General features: G+C 41.0%; 1 pseudogene across 1 annotated transcript; it reads right to left on the bottom strand.

The window, feature by feature from the left end:
• Positions 1–4,844: 4,844 nt before the first annotated feature.
• Positions 4,845–20,158, bottom strand: LOC311125098 (NACHT, LRR and PYD domains-containing protein 3-like; annotated as a pseudogene). The gene is made up of 8 exons: positions 19,864–20,158; positions 17,702–19,493; positions 17,243–17,416; positions 13,453–13,626; positions 10,091–10,264; positions 6,930–7,103; positions 5,974–6,020; positions 4,845–5,495 (listed from the first exon to the last, which is right to left on the bottom strand). The product of its transcript is annotated as an NACHT, LRR and PYD domains-containing protein 3-like (transcript).
• Between the last annotated feature and the right edge of the window lie 351 nt (positions 20,159–20,509).

Here is a 20,509-nt window from a genome sequence, read left to right as displayed (position 1 = left end):
TTGTTAATGAACTATAGTTTTGGCAAGTCGGTTAAGACATATACTTTGTTTATGACACAAGTCATTGTTTACAGACAGATTATTTCACTTATTATTCACTGCATCACAATTCCAGTGGGTCAGAAGTTTACATACACTAAGTTGACTGTGCCTTTAAACAGCTTGGAAAATTCCAGAAAATGATGTCATGGCTTTAGAAGCTTCTGATAGGCTAATTGACATAATTTGAGTCAATTGGAGGTGTCCCTGTGGATGTATTTCAAGGCCTACCTTCAAACTCAGTGCCTCTTTGTTTGACATCATGGGGAAATCAAAACAAATAATCAGCAAAGACCTCAGAAAAATAATTGTAGACCTCCACAAGTCTGGTTCATCCTTGGGAGCTATTTCCAAACGCCTGAAGGTACCACGTTCATCTGTACAAACAATAGTACGCAAGTATAAACACCATGGGACCACTCAGCCGTCATACTGCTCAGGAAGGAGACGCGTTCTGTCTCCTAGAGATGAACGTACGTTGGTGCAAAAAGTGCAAATCAATCCCAGAACAACAGCAAAGGACCTTGTGAAGATGCTGGAGTAAACAGGTACAAAAGTATCTATATCCACAGTAAAACGAGTCCTATATCGACATAACCTGAAAGGCCGCTCAGCAAGTAGAAGCCACGCTTGACCCCAAGCATACTTCCAAAGTTGTGGCAAAATGGCTTAAGGACAACAAAGTCAAGGTATTGGAGTGGCCATCACAAAGCCCTGACCTCAATCCTATGGAAAATGTGTGGGCAGAACTGAAAAAGCGTGTGCGAGCAAGGTGGCCTACAAACCTGACTCAATTACACCAGCTCTGTCAGGAGGAATGGGCCAAAATTCACCCAACCTATTGTGGGAAGCTTGTGGAAGGCTACCCGAAACGTTTGACGCAAGTTAAACAATTTAAAGGCAATGCTACCAAATACTAATTGAGTTTATGTAAACTTCTGACCCACTGGGAATGCGATAAAATAAATAAAAGCTGAAATAAATCATTCTCACTACTATTATTCTGACATTTCACATTCTTAAAATAAAGTGGTGATCCTAACTGACCTAAGACAGGATTAAATGTCAGGAATTGTGATAAACTGAGTTTAAATGTATTTGGCTAAGGTGTATGTAAACTTCCGACTTCAACTGTATCGATAAAAGTGCTGATCCAATGAGGCGTGGTGGTTGACAACATATTTTTAGCTGTTGTCAAACCGGACAACATTAAACGTCTTTTCTGTAATGACAGTGGTGAATTATCATTAAGTGATAACAGTTTTGGGGAACAAAATATGATGATATCCACTACAGCAGATAAGACAGAGTGTATCACTTTCCAAAACAATGTCCCCTGGTCACTCCCAGTACATATGGTTAAAGGAGTCCAAGGCACCTTGATTACATAGATCACACAGAGAGGTTAAGATTTTCATTAAATTATGTTTTCTAGGTGTAAGGTGATTACAATGTATCAGCTGATGATTAGGATTGTTCATATAGTTGGTTCAGTAGTCTGGTTCATATAGTTAGTTGAGTAGTCTGGTTCATATAGTTAGTTGAGTAGTCTGGTTCATATAGTTAGTTCAGTAGTCTGGTTCATATAGTTAGTTGAGTAGTCTGGTTCATATAGTTAGTTCAGTAGTCTGATTCTTATAATTACTTGAGTAGTCTGGTTCATATAGTTAGTTCAGTAGTTTGGTTCATATAGTTAGTTCAGTAGTCTGGTTCATATAGTTAGTTGAGTAGTCTGGTTCATATAGTTAGTTGAGTAGTCTGGTTCATATAGTTAGTTCAGTAGTCTGGTTCATATAGTTAGTTCAGTAGTCTGGTTCATATAGTTAGTTCAGTAGTCTGGTTCATATAGTTAGTTCAGTAGTCTGGTTCATATAGTTAGTTCAGTAGTCTGGTTCATATAGTTAGTTGAGTAGTCTGGTTCATATAGTTAGTTCAGTAGTCTGGTTCATATAGTTAGTTCAGTAGTCTGGTTCATATAGTTAGTTCAGTAGTCTGGTTCATATAGTTAGTTCAGTAGTATGGTTCATATAGTTAGTTCAGTAGTCTGGTTCATATAGTTAGTTCAGTAGTCTGGTTCATATAGTTAGTTCAGTAGTCTGGTTCATATAGTTAGTTCAGTAGTCTGGTTCATATAGTTAGTTCAGTAGTCTGGTTCTTATAGTTAGTTCAGTAGTCTGGTTCATATAGTTAGTTCAGTAGTCTGGTTCATATAGTTAGTTCAGTAGTCTGGTTCATATAGTTAGTTCAGTAGTCTGGTTCATATAGTTAGTTCAGTAGTCTGGTTCATATAGTTAGTTCAGTAGTCTGGTTCATATAGTTAGTTCAGTAGTTAGTAGTTAGTTCTTTAGCAGCTAGTTCCATGGACACACTGATTTCAATGTCCTTTGCCAAGGTCAGATGACTTTCAGTCAACAGTCTCTTTTGTGTAGCTTCACTCCGTAGCCCACATACTAGTCTGTCTCTAATGATGTCATTTAGAACAGCATTAAACTCAGTGTTCTGGTAGTTTCTTTAATGCAGCAGCAAACATTGTTACTGATTCTCCCTCTTCCTGATGTCTCCTGTGGAACCTGAACCTTTCAGCATTAACTAGTGGTTCTGGTGAAACATGTCCTTTAAGTATCTCCACAATATCCCCATACGTCTTATTACCTGTTCTGACTGGCTGTAGCAGGCTGCCTAGTAAATTAAATGTCTTTGGCCCCATTACACTAAAACATGTAGGCACAATGTTGTCCTCATCCATGTCATTTACAAGAACAAAATATTCAAACCGTTCTGTATATGAGCTCCACTGCTCAATACTTTCATCAAACTGTCCAATGTTTCCAACAATTCCAATAATTGTTCATTTCTCAATAAGCTCCTGATTGTCACTCACTTCAATATTGTCCTCAACCATGGCAATATTTTCCTCAGTCACATGATCTTCATTCACTTCACTCACTGACGTTTCCTCCTAAGTTCGCTCATTTAGCAGTTTTAAATAAAAGGTTTGTCTTCACAGTTGAATAAATGTCCTTTCCTTCAATCAATGTATATTCCTCCCTTTTTAATCAAGTTATTTTCCCACTCCGACGTCCGTCTCCAGTCCTTTTCTGACGTCATGACGATGTTAACTCTTTCTTAGCTAGCTCGACTATGCACTTGCCTCTGCTATCAATACACTGTGCTAACATTAGCCTAGACTGTACCACAGAAAATAACAGTTTTAAACAGTTGTAAAAACCCACTTCTTCCGGACAGAATAGTTCCTGTAGATTCAGACTTACTCATCGCCAATCTGTTGTTATGTCTCGTGGGTTTCATAACCACGTCTGTATAACAATTCAATAATGATGAGACAGGAGACAGGAATCAGTTCAACCATTTATCTGGAACGTGATCATCTCAACACATACAAACCCCCATGATGCTCTGCAGCACAACCCCAATATACAACAAATACATAAGTAAATGGACACAAAACAAAACTCATAGAGGAATTTAAATGTTCAGTTGTAGAAAGTAGGGCCATGGGATAGGGTCAGAAAGGTCAGTATGTTTGATAACTGGTTACAGAGGTGACATAACAAGCATAAGGTCCATTATAACACAGTGAAGTAGAGGTGGGAGCTAAAAGCAGACATGGACAGTGAGACGGTGTGAGGAGGTCAGGGGTGAAACACTAGATCAGGACAGGTAGAAATGGCAGGGCTGGAAATAGACACAGAGACACATTCTGATCATGGCTCAGACCTGACCTGAGACACCCAAACAGAAGATGCCATAGCAAAGTCCTGTCCAGTAGGCTATATGGGATTTCCTTTCATCAAAATCCTACACATGGAAATGTGTCCAGTGTGTGTGTGTGTGTGTGTCCAGTGTGTGTGTGTGTTCAGTGTGTGAGTGTGTGTACGTGTGTGTGTCCAGTGTGTGTGTGTGTGTGTTCAGTGTGTGAGTGTGTGTGCGTGTGTGTTTCCAGTGTGTGTGTGTCCAGTGTGTGTCCAGTGTGTGTGTGTGTGTGTGTGTGTTTGTGTGTGTCCAGTGTGTGTGTGTGTGTGTGTCCAGTATGTGTGTCCTTGGTGTGTGTGTGTGTGTGTGTGTGTGTCCAGTGTGTGTGTGTGTGTGTGTGTGTGTCCAGTGTGTGTGTGTCCAGTGTGTGTGTGTATCCAGTGTGTGTGTGGGCAGTGTGTGTGTGTGTGTCCAGTGTGTGTGTGTGTGTGTGTCCTTGGTGTCTGTGTGTGTGTGTGTTTGTGTCCAGTGTGTGTGTGTGTCCAGTGTGTGTGTCCAGTGTTTGTGTGAGTTCAGTGTGTGTGTGTGTGTGTCTAGTGTGTGTGTGCGTGTGTTCAATGTATGCGTGTGTGTCCAGTGTGTGTGTGCGTGTGTGTCCAGTTTGTGTGTCCAGTGTGTGTGTGTGTCCAATGTGTATGTGTCCAGTGTTTGTGTGTGTTCAGTGTGTGTGTGTGTGTTCAGTGTATGAGTGTGTATGAGTGTGTGTGTCCTGTGTGTGTGTGTGTTTGTTTGTGTGTGTGTGTGTCCAGTGTGTGGGTGTGTGTGTGTCCTGTGTGTGTGTGTTTGTTTGTGTGTGTGTGTCCAGTGTGTGGGTGTGTGTGTGTGTGTGTGTGTCCTGTGTGTATGTGTGTGTGTGTGTGTGTGTGTGTGTATCCAGTGTCTGTGTGATCAGTGTGTGTTTGTTCCCAGTGTGTTTGACACACACACACACACACACACACAAACTGGACACACACACACACACACACACACACACACACACATACACACACACACACACACTTGGACAAAGTTATGTGCTGACTGTGTGTGTGTGTGTGTGTGTGTGTGTGTGTGTGTGTGTGTGTGTGTGTGTGTGTGTGTTCAGCGTGTGTGTTTGTGTTCAGTGTGTGTGTGTCCAGTGTGATGACACAGGGACACTGAGGACCCCAAACCCCAAAGGTCACCAAGGGAGTCAACATCATCAACCCTAAACCCTGGATAGAGGGGCTCAGTGAATGTGGAGTGGAATGTGTTCAGGTGGGTCAGTGTGTCAGAGAAGACTCTGTAGAAGGACAGAGTGCCGGCTGGCCAGTCCAGATACACTCCTACTCTGTGGGGGCTGGAGGAGGGGACGTCTATGGTAGTGGACTTATTATTGTGACAGGCAGAGTAACTGTTGTCAGAGCAGATCAGACAGCAGGACTTGTCATTGTATCCAATCCTACAGTCATCACCCCATCCTCTCCTACTGATTCCTTTATATGTCACTCCTATACCAGCCCTTCTCCCACTCCACTCTACCTCCCAGTAACAGCGCCCAGTCAGACCCTCTCTACACAGCACCTGTCTCCAGACCTCAAATCTCTCTGGGTGATCAGGATACAGCTGCTCCTCTCTCCTCCATGTCACCTTTCTGTTCTCCTCAGACAGAGAGAGGAATCTGTTTACTGTGTTTGGGTCCAGTGTGAGATCACAGACATCTGATGGATGAAACCAGACACAATATTAGAAATCATCATCATTCACATTAGAATGTTAACTCACTTTTCACTAATTCATTTAATGTAGATGTTTCTAGGTATCAAAAGGAGAAGTTAAGGTAACTTGAGACTTGTTCAATGATCATATGTTATACTGTATGGTAATATAAAACACACTTATTCCCATCAATTACACACACAAACATACACACATCCTGAACACACACACACACACACTTACACTGAACACACACACACACACCCTGAACACACACATTTCACACGAACATGCCACACACAGACACACACATTGTCAAAGCAACTCTTTGTAAACTTTGGTGTCCCTGATTTGTGCTTCTGTAGAACTACAGCTGATATTTAATATGACCAAGTAAGTAATTATGGTGGTCTTTGACTTTGACTTCACTTGAATTAAGACTTATTCTTAGTCATATTCTTCACAGCAGTCAACACTCACATTTTCTAAGTCCAGGTTTCATTCTGTTCTCTCCACCATGTTCCACACTGTAGCGGTAAGCAGAAGAACAGACAGTCATTGAGGGATACACCTGAACTCACACACACACACACACACACACACACACACACACACACACACACACACACACACACACACACACACACACACACACACACACACACACACACACACACACACACACACACACACACACACACACACACACACACACACACACACACACACACAAACAGTCAGTACTTAACTTTACAATGTGTGTGTCCAGTGTGTGTCCAGTGTATGTGTGTGTGTGTGTGTGTGTGTGTGTCCAGTGTGTGTGTGTGTGTGTGTGTGTGTTTGTCCAGTGTGTGTGTGTGTCCATTGTGTGTGTGTGTCCAGTGTGTGTGTGTGTATGTCTAGTGTGTGTGTGTGTGTCTAGTGTGTGTGTGTCCAGTTTGAGTGTGTGTGTGTGTCCAGTGTGTGTGTTTGTCCAGTGTGTGTATGTGTCCAGTGTGTGTGTTTACAGTGTGTGTGTGTGTGTGTGTGTTTGTGTCCAGTGTGTGTGTGTGTGTCCATTGTGTATGTGTGTCCAGTGTGTGTGTGTGTCCAGTGTGTGTACTGATACACGTGCACACACACACACACTGGGGACACACACACACACACACTGGACAAACACACACACACACGACACACACACACACACACTGGACACACACACACACACACACACACACACACTGGACACACACACACACAGGACACACTGCACACACACACACACACACACACACACACACACAGACACAGACACATACACAGACACACACACACACACACACACACACGGTCAGCATATAACTTAGTCCAAGTGGTGGTCAGAATGTTTGTCTTAACTAGCCTGATAACTCCAACATGTCTGATATGAACATTGACATAAACCCTCTACATACTTGAGTTTCTCCAGTCTCCAGTGTGGATCCTCCAGTCCAGCAGAGAGCAGTCTGACTCCTGAGTCTCCTGGGTGATTGTAGCTCAGGTCCATTTCTCTCAGGTGTGAGGGGTTTGACTTCAGAGCTGAGACCAGAGAAGCACAGCCTTCCTCTGTGACTAGACAGCCTGACAGCCTGCAAAGAGTCAAATCATATTAAAACCACACTGCTATTCTTTGGTGGTCAAAATAGTGGCAGTATATTTTTTCAACATTTTAAGATACATCAGAGTCCTGAAATCTGCCATATCTATTCATAAATTAATGTATCATTATTAGAAATGACAAATTATCAAAAGTATTGCTTGTAGATAGAAAAATGCATATTACAAATATTTGAGTAGACTGACCAGAGCAGTTTAAAAAGCAGTATCAGTCAAAAGACAGACAGTGAGGTATCAGATTTAGATTGTATTGAGTATACAGTCCACACCATATCTATTTTGACAATGAAGATTACATTTTAAATGTGGCTCTGTACTCCAACATTTTGGATTTGAGATCAAGCGTTTCATATGAGGTGACAGTATATAATGTCACCTTTTATTTGAGGGTATTTTAATACATATCTGTTTCACCGTTTAGAAATGAAAGCACTTTATGTATCTAGTCCCCCCATTTGAAGAAGTCATAAGTATTCTGACCATTTCACTTATAGTGTATTAAAGTTGTCAAAAGTTGAGTATTTGGTCCCAAACTCGTTGGTTGCATTTGCAGTTTGTTTTGGTTGTGTTTTGGGTTATGTTTTGCCCGATAGTAACTGAATGGTGGATGATGACTGGAGTAATTTTCTGTCTAAGTGAGTAGATAACATGTTTCTAAACACTACTAAATTAATCCTGATGATGACATGATTAAGAAAAATCATGAATGAATCATGAATAATAATGAGTGAGAAAGTTACAGAGGCTACAACAAAACATGCTAACCTCTCACCATTACCAATAACAGAGGGGGTATGATCCTTGTTCCTCTGTAACTTTCTCATTCATCATCATTCACGATTCATTCATGATTATTCATAATCATAGTAGCATCCACATGAATGTAGAAGTGTTCAGAAACATATTCTATTCTTACTGACAATACAAGTGAAGTTACTCCAAAATGACAGGACATTATTCACCATTCAGTTTCTATTGGGAAAAACATCATCCAAAACACAACCAAGACAAACTGCAAATGTTTTCAACAAGTTTGTAGAATCACAAGCTTGATGTAATCACTGCAGGTAAGGAATATGGGACCAAATACTAAACTTTGGACTAAATTAATTTGTCTAAATAATTATGACTTTTCAAATGGGAGAACTGCATAATAAAGTACTTTCATTTCTAAACGGTAAAATATACAGTGATGGAAAAAAGTATTTGATCCCCTGCTGATTTTGTACGTTTGCCCACTGACAAAGACATGATCAGTCTATAATTTTAATGGTAGGTTTATTTGAACAGTGAGAGACAGAATAACAACAAAAAAATCCTGAAAAACACATGTCAAAAATGTTATAAATTGATTTGCATTTTAATGCGGGAAATAAGTATTTGACCCCTCTGCAAAACATGACTTAGTACTTGGTGGCAAAACCGTTGTTGGCAATCACAGAGGTCAGATGTTTCTTGTAGTTGGCCACCAGGTTTGCACACATATCAGGAGGGATTTTGTCCCACTCCTCTTTGCAGATCTTCTCCAAGTCATTAAGGTTTCGAGGCTGACGTTTGGCAACTCGAACCTTCAGCTCCCTCCACAGATTTTCTATGGGATTAAGGTCTGGAGACTGGCTAGGCCACTCCAGGACCTTAATGTGCTTCTTCTTGAGCCACTCCTTTGTTGCCTTGGCCGTGTGTTTTGGGTCATTGTCATGCTGGAATACCCATCCACGACCCATTTTCAATGCCCTGGCTGAGGGAAGGAGGTTCTCACTCAAGATTTGATGCGGTGAAGTTGTCCTGTCCCCTTAGCAGAAAAACACCCCCAAAAGCATAATGTTTCCACCTCCATGTTTGACGGTGGGGATGGTGTTCTTGAGGTCATAGGCAGCATTCCTCCTCCTCCAAACACGGCGAGTTGAGTTGATGCCAAAGAGCTCGGTTTTGGTCTCATCTGACCACAACACTTTCACCCAGTTCTCCTCTGAATCATTCAGATGTTCATTGGCAAACTTCAGACGGCCATGTATATGTGCTTTCTTGAGCAGGGGGACCTTGCGGGCACTGCAGGATTTCAGTCCTTCACGGCGTAGTGTGTTACCAATTGTTTTCTTGGTGACTATGGTCCCAGCTGCCTTGAGATCATTGACAAGATCCTCCCGTGTAGTTCTGGGCTGATTCCTCACCGTTCTCATGATCATTGCAACTCCACGAGGTGAGATCTTGCTTGGAGCCCCAGGCCGAGGGAGATTGACAGTTCTTTTGTGTTTCTTCCATTTGCGAATAATCGCACCAACTGTTGTCACCTTCTCACCTAGCTGCTTAGCGATGGTCTTGTAACCCATTCCAGCCTTGTGTAGGTCTACAATCTTGTCCCTGACATCCTTGGAGAGCTCTTTGGTCTTGGCCATGGTGGAGAATTTGGAATCTGATTGATTGATTGCTTCTGTGGACAGGTGTCTGTTATACAGGTAACAAGCTGAGATTAGGAGCACTCCCTTTAAGAGTGTGCTCATAATCTCAGCTCGCTACCTGTATAAAAGACACCTGGGAGCCAGAAATCTTTCTGATTGAGAGGGGGTCAAATACTTATTACCCTCATTAAAATGCAAATCAATTTATAACATTTTTTACATGCGTTTTTCTGGATTTTTTTGTTGTTATTCTGTCTCTCACTGTTCAAATAAACCTACCATTAAAATTATAGACTGACCATTTCTTTGTCAGTGGGCAAATGTACAAAATCAGCAGGGGATCAAATACTTTTTTCCCTCACTGTATATGTATGAAAATCTTTAAATAAAAGGTGACATTCTGTACTGTTGCATAATATGAAACATTGTATCTAAAAACCAAATGTAAAACTGTAAGCTTCACTGTCCAAACACATATGGTGTGGACTATGTGTGCCTGGTAAACACATGTGGATCTGGTGAATAGTTATCACTTGTTGACCAACTACAGGAATACTGACCTCAGAGTCTCCAGTTTACAGTGGGGATTCCACAGTCCAGCAGAGAGCAGCTTCACTCCTGAATCCTTCAGGTCATTGTTACTCAGATCCAGCTCTCTCAGGTGTGAGGGGTTTGAACTCAGAGCTGAGACCAGAGAAGCACAGCCTTCCTCTGTGACTAGACAGATTGACAGCCTGCAAGAGTAAAATCACACTGCTAATCTTCTGTGGTGAAAATATATTTTTTCAACATTTTCAGATACAGTGGGGAAAAAAAGTATTTAGTCAGCCACCAATTGTGCAAGTTCTCCCACTTAAAAAGATGAGAGAGGCCTGTAATTTCCATCATAGGTACACGTCAACTATGACAGACAAAATGAGGAAAAAAATCCAGAAAACCATATTGTAGGAATTGTTATGAATTTATTTGCAAATTATGGTGGAAAATAAGTATTTGGTCAATAACAAAAGTTTCTCAATACTTTGTTATATACCCTTTGTTGGCAATGACACAGGTCAAACGTTTTCTGTAAGTATTCACAAGGTTTTCACACACTGTTGCTGGTATTTTGGCCCATTCCTCCATGCAGATCTCCTCTAGAGCAGTGATGTTTTGGGGCTGTCGCTGGGCAACACAGACTTTCAACTCCCTCCAAAGATTTTCTATGGTGTTGAGATCTGGAGACTGGCTAGGCCACTCCAGGACCTTGAAATGCTTATTACGAAGCCACTTCTTCGTTACCCGGGCGGTGTGTTTGGGATCATTGTCATGCTGAAAGACCCAGCCACGTTTCATCTTCAATGCCCTTGCTGATGGAAGGAGGTTTTCACTCAAAATCTCACGATACATGGCCCCATTCATTCTTTCCTTTACACGGATCAGTCGTCCTGGTCCCTTTGCAGAAAAACAGCCCCAAAGCATGATGTTTCCACCCCCATGCTTCACAGTAGGTATGGTGTTCTTTGGATGCAACTCAACATTCTTTGTCCTCCAAACACGACGAGTTGACTTTTTTTTTCTATTTTGGTTTCATCTGACCATATGACATTCTCCCAATCCTCTTCTGGATCACCCAAATGCACTCTAGCAAACTTCAGACGGGCCTGGACATGTACTGGCTTAAGCAGGGGGACACGTCTGGCACTGCAGGATTTGAGTCCCTGGCGGCGTAGTGTGATACTGATGGTAGGCTTTGTTACTTTGGTCCCAGCTCTCTGCAGGTCATTCACTAGGTCCCCCCGTGTGGTTCTGGGAGTTTTGCTCACCATCCTTGTGATAATTTTGACCCCACTGGGTGAGATCTTGCGTGGAGCCCCAGATCGAGGGAGATTATCAGTGGTCTTGTATGTCTTCCATTTCCTAATAATTGCTCCCACAGTTGATTTATTCAAACCAAGCTGCTTACCTATTGCAGATTCAGCCTTCCCAGCCTGGTGCAGGACTACAATTTTGTTTCTGGTGTCCTTTGACAGCTCTTTGGTCTTGGCCATAGTGGAGTTTGGAGTGTGACTGTTTGAGGTTGTGGACAGGTGTCTTTTATACTGATAACAAGTTCAAACAGGTGCCATTAATACAGGTAACGAGTGGAGGACAGAGGAGCCTCTTAAAGAAGAAGTTACAGGTCTGTGAGAGCCAGAAATCTTGCTTGTTTGTAGGTGACCAAATACTTATTTTCCACCATAATTTGCAAATAAATTCATAAAAAATCCTACAATGTGATTTTCTGGATTTCTTTTTCTCCATTTCTCGGTCATAGTTGACGTGTACCTATGATGAAAATTACAGGCCTCTCTCATCTTTTTAAGTGGGAGAACTTGCACAATTGGTGGCTGACTAAATACTTTTTTTCCCCACTGTACATCAGAGTCCTGAAACCTGCCATATCTATTCATAAATGAATGTATCATTATTAGAAATGACAAATTATCATAATATTGCTTGTAGAGAGAAAAATATGTATAGTACAAATATTTGAGTAGACTGACCAGACCAGTTTAAAAAGCAGTATCAGTCAAAAGACAGACAGTGAGGTATCAGATTTAGATTGTATTGAGTATACAGTCCACACCACATCTATTTTGACAGTGAAGCTAACATTTTAAATGTGGCTCTGTACTCCAGCATTTTGGATTTCAGATGAAATGTTTCATATGAGGTGACAGTATATAATGTCACATTTTATTTGAGGATATTTTAATACATATCTGTTTCAACATTTAGAAATGAAAGCACTTTATGTATCTAGTCCCCCATTTGAAGAAGTCATAAGTATTCTGACCAATTCACTTATAGTGCATTAAAGTAGTCAAAAGTTGAGTATTTGGTCCCAAACTCGTTGGTTGCATTTGCAGTTTGTTTTGGTTGTGTTTTGGGTTATGTTTTGCCCAATAGTAACTGAATGGTGGATGATGACTGGAGTAATTTTCTGTCTAAGTGAGTAGATAACATGTTTCTAAACACTACTAAATTAATCCTAATGATGCCATGTGGTCCTCTGTAGCTCAGCTGGTAGAGCACGGCGCTTGTAACGCCAAGGTAGTGGGTTCGATCCCCGGGACCACCCATACACAAAAATGTATGCACGCATGACTGTAAGTCGCTTTGGATAAAAGCGTCTGCTAAATGGCATATTACTATTATTATTATTATGATTAAGAAAAATAATGAATGAATCATGAATAATAATGAGTGAGAAAGTTACAGAGGCTACAACAAAACATGCTAACCTCTCACCATTACCAATAACAGAGGGGGTATGATCCTTGTTCCTCTGTAACTTTCTCATTCATCATTATTCACGATTCATATATGATTATTCATAATCATGGTAGCATCCACATGAACGTAGAAGTGTTCAGAAACATCTTCTATTCTTACTGACAATACAAGTGAAGTGACTCCAAAATGACAGGACATTATTCACCATTCAGTTTCTATCAGGAAAAACATCATCCAAAACACAACCAAGACAAACTGCAAATGTATTCAACAAGTTTGTAGAATCACAAGCTTGATGTAATCACTGCAGGTAAGGAATATGGGACCAAATACTAAACTTATGACTACTTTAATACAATATAAGTGAATATGTCCAAATTATTACAACTTTTTCAAATGGGAGAACTAGACACATAAAGTGCTTTCATTTCTAAACAGTAACACAGATATGTATGAAAATATCCTCAAATAAAAGGTGACATTATATACTGTCGCCTAATATTATACATTATATCTCAAATCCAAAATGATGGAGCATAGCACCAAATGTAAAACTGTAAGCTTCAATGTCCAAACACATATGGTGTGGACTATGTGTGCCTGGTAAACACATGTGGATCTGGTGAACAGTTATCACTTGTTGACCAACTACAGGAATACTGACCTCAGAGTCTCCAGTTTACAGAGGGGATTCCCCAGTCCAGCAGAGAGCAGCTTCACTCCTGAATCCTTCAGGTCATTGTTACTCAGATCCAGCTCTCTCAGGTGTGAGGGGTTTGACTTCAGAGCTGAGACCAGAGAAGTACAGCCTTCCTCTGTGACTAGACAGCCTGACAGCCTGCAAAGAGTCAAATCATATTAAAACCACACTGCTATTCTTTGGTGGTGAAAATAGTGGCAGTATATTTTTTCAACATTTTCATTTATACCAGTGTCCTGAAACCTGCCATATATATATATAATTATTAGAAAAAATCATAATATTGTGTGTAGAGAGAAAAATGTATAGTACGAATATTTGAGTAGACTGACCAGAGCAGTTTAAAACGCAATATCAGTCAAAAGACAAACAGTGAGGTATCAGATTTAGATTATATTGAGTATACAGTCCACACCATATCTATTTTGACAGTGAAACTGACATTTTAAATGTGACTCTGTACTCCAACATTTTGGATTTGAGATCAAATGTTTCATATGAGGTGACAGTATATAATGTCACCTTTTAATTTAGGGTATTTTCATACATACAGTGGGGGAAAAAAGTATTTAGTCAGCCACCAATTGTGCAAGTTCTCCCACTTAAAAAGATGAGAGAGGCCTGTAATTTTCATCATAGGTACACGTCAACTATGACAGACAAAATAAGAAAAAAAAATCCAGAAAATCACATTGTAGGATTTTTAATGAATTTATTTGCAAATTATGGTGGAAAATAAGTATTTGGTCAATAACAAAAGTTTCTCAATACTTTGTTATATACCCTTTGTTGGCAATGACACAGGTCAAACATTTTCTGTAAGTCTTCACAAGGTTTTCACACACGGTTGCTGGTATTTTGGCCCATTCCTCCATGCAGATCTCCTTTAGAGCAGTGATGTTTTGGGGCTGTCGCTGGGCAACACAGACTTTCAACTCCCTCCAAAGATTTTCTATGGGGTTGAGATCTGGAGACTGGCTAGGCCACTCCAGGACCTTGAAATGCTTCTTACGAAGCCACTCCTTCGTTGCCCGGGCGGTGTGTTTGGGATCATTGTCATGCTGAAAGACCCAGCCACGTTTCATCTTCAATGCCCTTGCTGATGGAAGGAGGTTTTCACTCAAAATCTCACGATACATGGCCCCATTCATTCTTTCCTTTACACGGATCAGTCGTCCTGGTCCCTTTGCAGAAAAACAGCCCCAAAGCATGATGTTTTCACCCCCATGCTTCACAGTAGGTATGGTGTTCTTTGGATGCAACTCAGCATTATTTGTCCTCCAAACACAACGAGTTGAGTTTTTACCAAAAAGTTATATTTTGGTTTCATCTGACCATATGACATTCTTCCAATCCTCTTCTGGATGCACTGTAGCAAACTTCAGACGGGCCTGGTCATGTACTGGCTTAAGCAGGGGGACACGTCTAGCACTGCAGGATTTGAGTCCCTGGCGGCGTAGTGTGTTACTGATGGTAGGCTTTGTTACTTTGGTCCCAGCTCTCTGCAGGTCATTCACTAGGTCCCCCCGTGTGGTTCTGGGATTTTTGCTCACCGTTCTTGTGATCATTTTGACCCCACGGGGTGAGATCTTGCGTGGAGCCCCAGATCGAGGGAGATTATCAGTGGTCTTGTATGTCTTCCATTTCCTAATAATTGCTCCCACAGTTGATTTCTTCAAACCAAGCTGCTTACCTATTGCAGATTCAGTCTTCCCAGCCTGGTGCAGGTCTACAATTTTGTTTCTGGTGTCCTTTGACAGCTCTTTGGTCTTGGCCATAGTGGAGTTTGGAGTGTGACTGTTTGAGGTTGTGGACAGGTGTCTTTTATACTGATAACAAGTTCAAACAGGTGCCATTAATACAGGTAACGAGTGGAGGACAGAGGAGCCTCTTAAAGAAGAAGTTACAGGTCTGTGAGAGCCAGAAATCTTGCTTGTTTGTAGGTGACCAAATACTTATTTTCCACCATAATTTGCAAATAAATTCATTAAAAATCCTACAATGTGATTTTCTGGATTTTTTTTTCTCAATTTGTCTGTCATAGTTGACGTGTACCTATGATGAAAATTACAGGCCTCTCTCATCTTTTTAAGTGGGAGAACTTGCACAATTGGTGGCTGACTAAATACTTTTTTCCCCCACTGTATCTGTTTCACCGTTTAGAAATGAAAGGACTTTATGTATCTAGTCCCCTATTTGAAGAAGTCATAAGTATTCTGACCAATTCACTTATAGTGTATTAAAGTAGTCAAAAGTTTAGTATTTGGTCCCAAACTCGTTGGTTGCATTTGCAGTTTGTTTTGGTTGTGTTTTGGGTTATGTTTTGTCCAATAGTAACTGAATGGTGGATGATGACTGGAGTAATTTTTTGTCTAAGTGAGTAGATAACATGTTTCTAAACATTACTAAATTAATCCTGATGATGACATGATTAAGAAAAATCATGAATGAATCATGAATAATAATGAGTGAGAAAGTTAGAGGCTACAACAAAACATGCTAACCTCTCACCATTACCAATAACCAATCAATTTTCAATCAATTTTATTTTATATAGCCCTTCTTACATCAGCTAATATCTCGAAGTGCTGTACAGAAACCCAGCCTAAAACCCCAAACAGCTAGTAATGCAGGTGTAGAAGCACGGTGGCTAGGAAAAACTCCCTAGAAAGGCGAAAACCTAGGAAGAAACCTAGAGAGGAACCAGGCTATGAGGGGTGGCCAGTCCTCTTCTGGCTGTGCCGGGTGGAGATTATAACAGAACCATGCCAAGATGTTCAAAAATGTTCATAAGTGACAAGCATGGTCAAATAATAATCAGGAATAAATCTCAGTTGGCTTTTCATAGCCGATCATTAAGAGTTGAAAACAGCAGGTCTGGGAAAGGTAGGGGTTCCATAACCGCAGGCAGAACAGTTGAAACTGGAATAGCAGCAAGGCCAGGCGGACTGGGGACAGCAAGGAGGACAGCAAGGAGTCACCACGGCCGGTAGTCCCGACGTATGGTCCTAGGGCTCAGGTCTCTCAGTTGGCTTTTCATAGCCGATCATTAAGAGTTGAAAACAGCAGGTCTGGGACAGGTAGGGGTTTCGTAGCCGCAGGCAGAACAGTTGAAACTGGAATAGCAGCAAGGCCAGAGGGGGTATGATCCTTGTTCCTCTGTAACTTTCTCATTCATCATTATTCACCATTCATTCATGATTATTCATAATCATGGTAGCATCCACATGAATGTAGAAGTGTTCAGAAACATCTTCGATTCTTACTGACAATACAAGTGAAGTGACTCCAAAATGACAGGACATTATTCACAATTCAGTTTCTATTGGGAAAAACATCATCAAAAACACAACCAAGACAAACTGCAAATGTATTCAACAAGTTTGTAGAATCACAAGCTTGATGTAATCACTGCAGGTAAGGAATATGGGACCAAATACTAAACTTTTGACTAAATGAATTTGTCCAAATAATTACGACTTCTTCAAATGGGAGAACTAGATACATAAAGTGCTTTCGTATCTAAACAGTAAAACAGATATGTATGAAAAACCTGAAATAAAAGGTGACATTCTGTACTGTTGCCTAATATGAAACATTCTATCTGAAATCCAAAATGCTGGAGCATAGCACCAAATGTAAAACTGTAAGCTTCACTGTCCAAACACATATGGTGTGGACTATGTGTGCCTGGTAAACACATGTGGATCTGGTGAACAGTTATCACTTGTTGACCAACTACAGGAATACTGACCTCAGAGTCTCCAGTTTACAGTGGGGATTCCCCAGTCCAGCAGAGAGCAGCTTCACTCCTGAATCCTTCAGGTCATTGTTACTCAGATCCAGCTCTCTCAGGTGTGAGGGGTTTGACTTCAGAGCTGAGACCAGAGAAGCACAGCCTTCCTCTGTGACTCCACAGCCTGACAGCCTGCAAAGAGATCATCATGATTTCACAAACACACTGTTAATTTAACACCAGTAGTGTAGAAGGACAATGGCAGATGCATTTGGTTTATTCTCTTAAACAACATATAGATTCATCTTCCGTCTCCTAGAATTGTATGGTCATATTATTATACTAATGTGAACATCAATGCATTGATTCAATATGTTTTTCAATAGAATATTATATACATATTATAATACATATATTTCTCTAAACTGAATATTTCTTCCTGATGATTAGTACTTAAATGTCATTTTATGTACTCACAGAGCAGCTCTGGAGGCTTTGACCACTGGCAGCAGCCTCAGAAGACCTTCCTCTGATCTGGAGTATTTCTTCAGGTCAAACACATCCAGCACTTTTTCTGAAGTCAGCAACACAAAGACCAGAGCTGACCACTGTGCAGGTGACAGTTCTTCTTCTGAGAGACTTCCTGATCTCAGGTATCTTTGGATCTCCTCCACTAGAGAATGGTCATTCAGTTCATTCAGACAGTGGAACAGATTGATGCACCTCTCTGGAGAGGGATTCTCCCTGATCTTCTCCTTGATGTACTTGACTGTTTCTTCATGGCTCTGTGAGCTGAATATTTTCTTTGTCAGTAGACCTCGTAAGTGCTTCTGATTGGACTCCAGTGAGAGGCCCAGAAGGAAGCGGAGGAAAAGGTCCAGGTTTCCTGTCTCACTTTGTAAGGCTTTATCCACAGCACTCTTGTAGACAGTAACTTTACGCTTGTGTCTGATCCTCACAGAAAAGTTGCTGGACGTTGATTGAGATTCATCCATTATATTCTCATTGTTGTTGATGAATGAGAGGAACACATATACAGCAGCCAGAAACTCCTGAATGCTCAGATGCACGAAGCAGTACACCTTGTCCTGGTTCAGCACACATTCCTCTTTAAAGAGCTGTGTGCACAATCCTGAATACACTGAGGCTTCATTGACATCAATGGCAGCCTTTTTCAGGTCTTCTTCATAGAAAATCAGATTGCCCTCAACAAGCTGTTGAAAAGCCAGTTTTCCCAGTGACAGAATGCTCTCTTTATTCCAGTGTGGACCTGTCTCTTCTTTCCCAAGATACTTTTCATTCTTCTGTTCGGTATGAAACTCCACAAGGTGTGTGTACATCTCAGTCAGAGTCTTGGGCATCTCTTCTCTCTTGTGTTTCAGCATGTGTTCAAGGACTGTTGCAGAAATCCAACAGAAGACTGGAATATGGCACATGATGTGGAGGCTCCTTGATGTCTTTATGTGTGAGATGATTCTGCTGGCCAGGTCCTCATCACTGAATCTCTTCCTGAAGTACTCCTCCTTCTGTGGGTCATTGAACCCTCGTACCTCTGTCACCTGGTCAACACACCCTGAAGGGATCTGATTGGCTGCTGCAGGTCAGGTAGTTACCCAGAGGAGAGCAGAGGGAAGCAGATGTCCCTTGATGAGATTTGTCAGCAGAACATCCACTGAGGTTGACTTTGTGACGTCACAGCATATCTTGTTCTTCTGGAAGTCTAGGGGTAGTCGGCACTCATCCAGGCCATCAAAGATGAACAGAACTTTGTACTTGTCGTAGTTGGAGATTCTTGATTCTTTGGTTTCCATTGAGAAGTGATTGAGAAGTTCAATGAAAGTGTGTTTTTCTCCATTCATCAAATTCAGCTCCCGAAAAGGGAATGAAAATACAAATTGGACATCCTGATTTGCTATTCCTTCAGCCCAGTCCAGAATGAACTTCTGCACAGAGACTGTTTTTCCAATGCCAGCGACTCCCTTTGTCAGCACAGTTCTGATAGGTTTGTCTTGTCCAGTTAAGGGTTTGAAGATGTCGTTACATTTGATTGCAGTCTCTGGTCTTGCTTGTTTCCTGGTTGTTGTCTCAATCTGTCTCAGCTCATGTTCATTATTGACCTCTCCTGTTCCACCCTCTGTGATGTAGAGCTCTGTGTAGATCTTATTGAGAAGTGTTGGGTTTCCTTGTTTAGCGATCCCCTCAAATACACATTGAAACTTCTTCTTTAGATTAGATTTGAGTCCACGTTGGCAAATCAGAGCAAGCTCATCTGAATGAAGAAATAACACAGAGGATATTAATATTATGTCTGTTTTAATGCCTACAGTATTGTAGGACTGTTATAACATTTTAAATAAAAAATAATTTATTCTCTTAACTGTCTGTATAAATCTGTAAATGTTTTCATAATGCATTACAGACTGGTGTGACTGATTATATTATTCTCTCTCTCTCTCTCTCTCTCTCTCTCTCTCTCAATGAATCAACACAACAAATTCTTCTGCTACTTGATGAGGTCACTAGGTGTTATGTTAAGGCTGCTATAATATCATTGCGATACACAGCTACTTTAGCTGTACTTTAGCTACAGCTTTTAAATGTTATAAAACAGCATTCAACATGAGGCAGACAGCTCTTACTTTTCTCCAGTGTGTCAGCAAGCTCCTTCTGGTTCATTTTTCTCAGGACGTGCAGTGTGATCTTCAGAGCCCCCTCTCTGGCACTGCTCTCCTGCTTCTCATCTTCAGCGTCCACCACTTCCTTATCCTGCTTCTGACTCTCAAAGCCTTCTGGGAGTTCTGGACTAAGAATCCTCTTGAACATCTTCAGCTCGTTCTTCACAAATGTCATAATATTCTCTTCAAGCAACTGAAATAAATAAAGTAAATAAGTTAAGCAAGAGAAGAAATGCTTTCTCATTAACACATGAATGAATGATTGACAGATCAACTTTACTTGAGGTAAACAAAAACAAATGTACATAACAGGACCACATACACTGAATATGGAGGCCAGGTCTGTTTGATGACTCTGGGAAGACTGACCACTGAGAATCTCTGACTCTGATCTCTCCTGTTGGTTTCTGTGGACAAAACATAAGATTACATCTCCTCATCCAGGGAGTACACACACACACACACACACACACACACACACACACACACACACACACACACACACACACAGGGAATGTTGTGTTAGTTTAATATTGTTTCAGGACTATGAAAATGGAAAAAAGGTTTAGCCTATGGATTATGAAAACAACTAAAATAAATAGGAAAATGG

Source organism: Coregonus lavaretus (assembly GCF_964263955.1).
Source record: "Coregonus lavaretus genome assembly, contig: HAP1_SCAFFOLD_1672, whole genome shotgun sequence".
Classification (NCBI taxonomy): domain Eukaryota; kingdom Metazoa; phylum Chordata; class Actinopteri; order Salmoniformes; family Salmonidae; genus Coregonus; species Coregonus lavaretus.
Note: the sequence above shows the minus strand (reverse complement) of the source record. Positions and strands in the feature narration are given on the sequence as shown.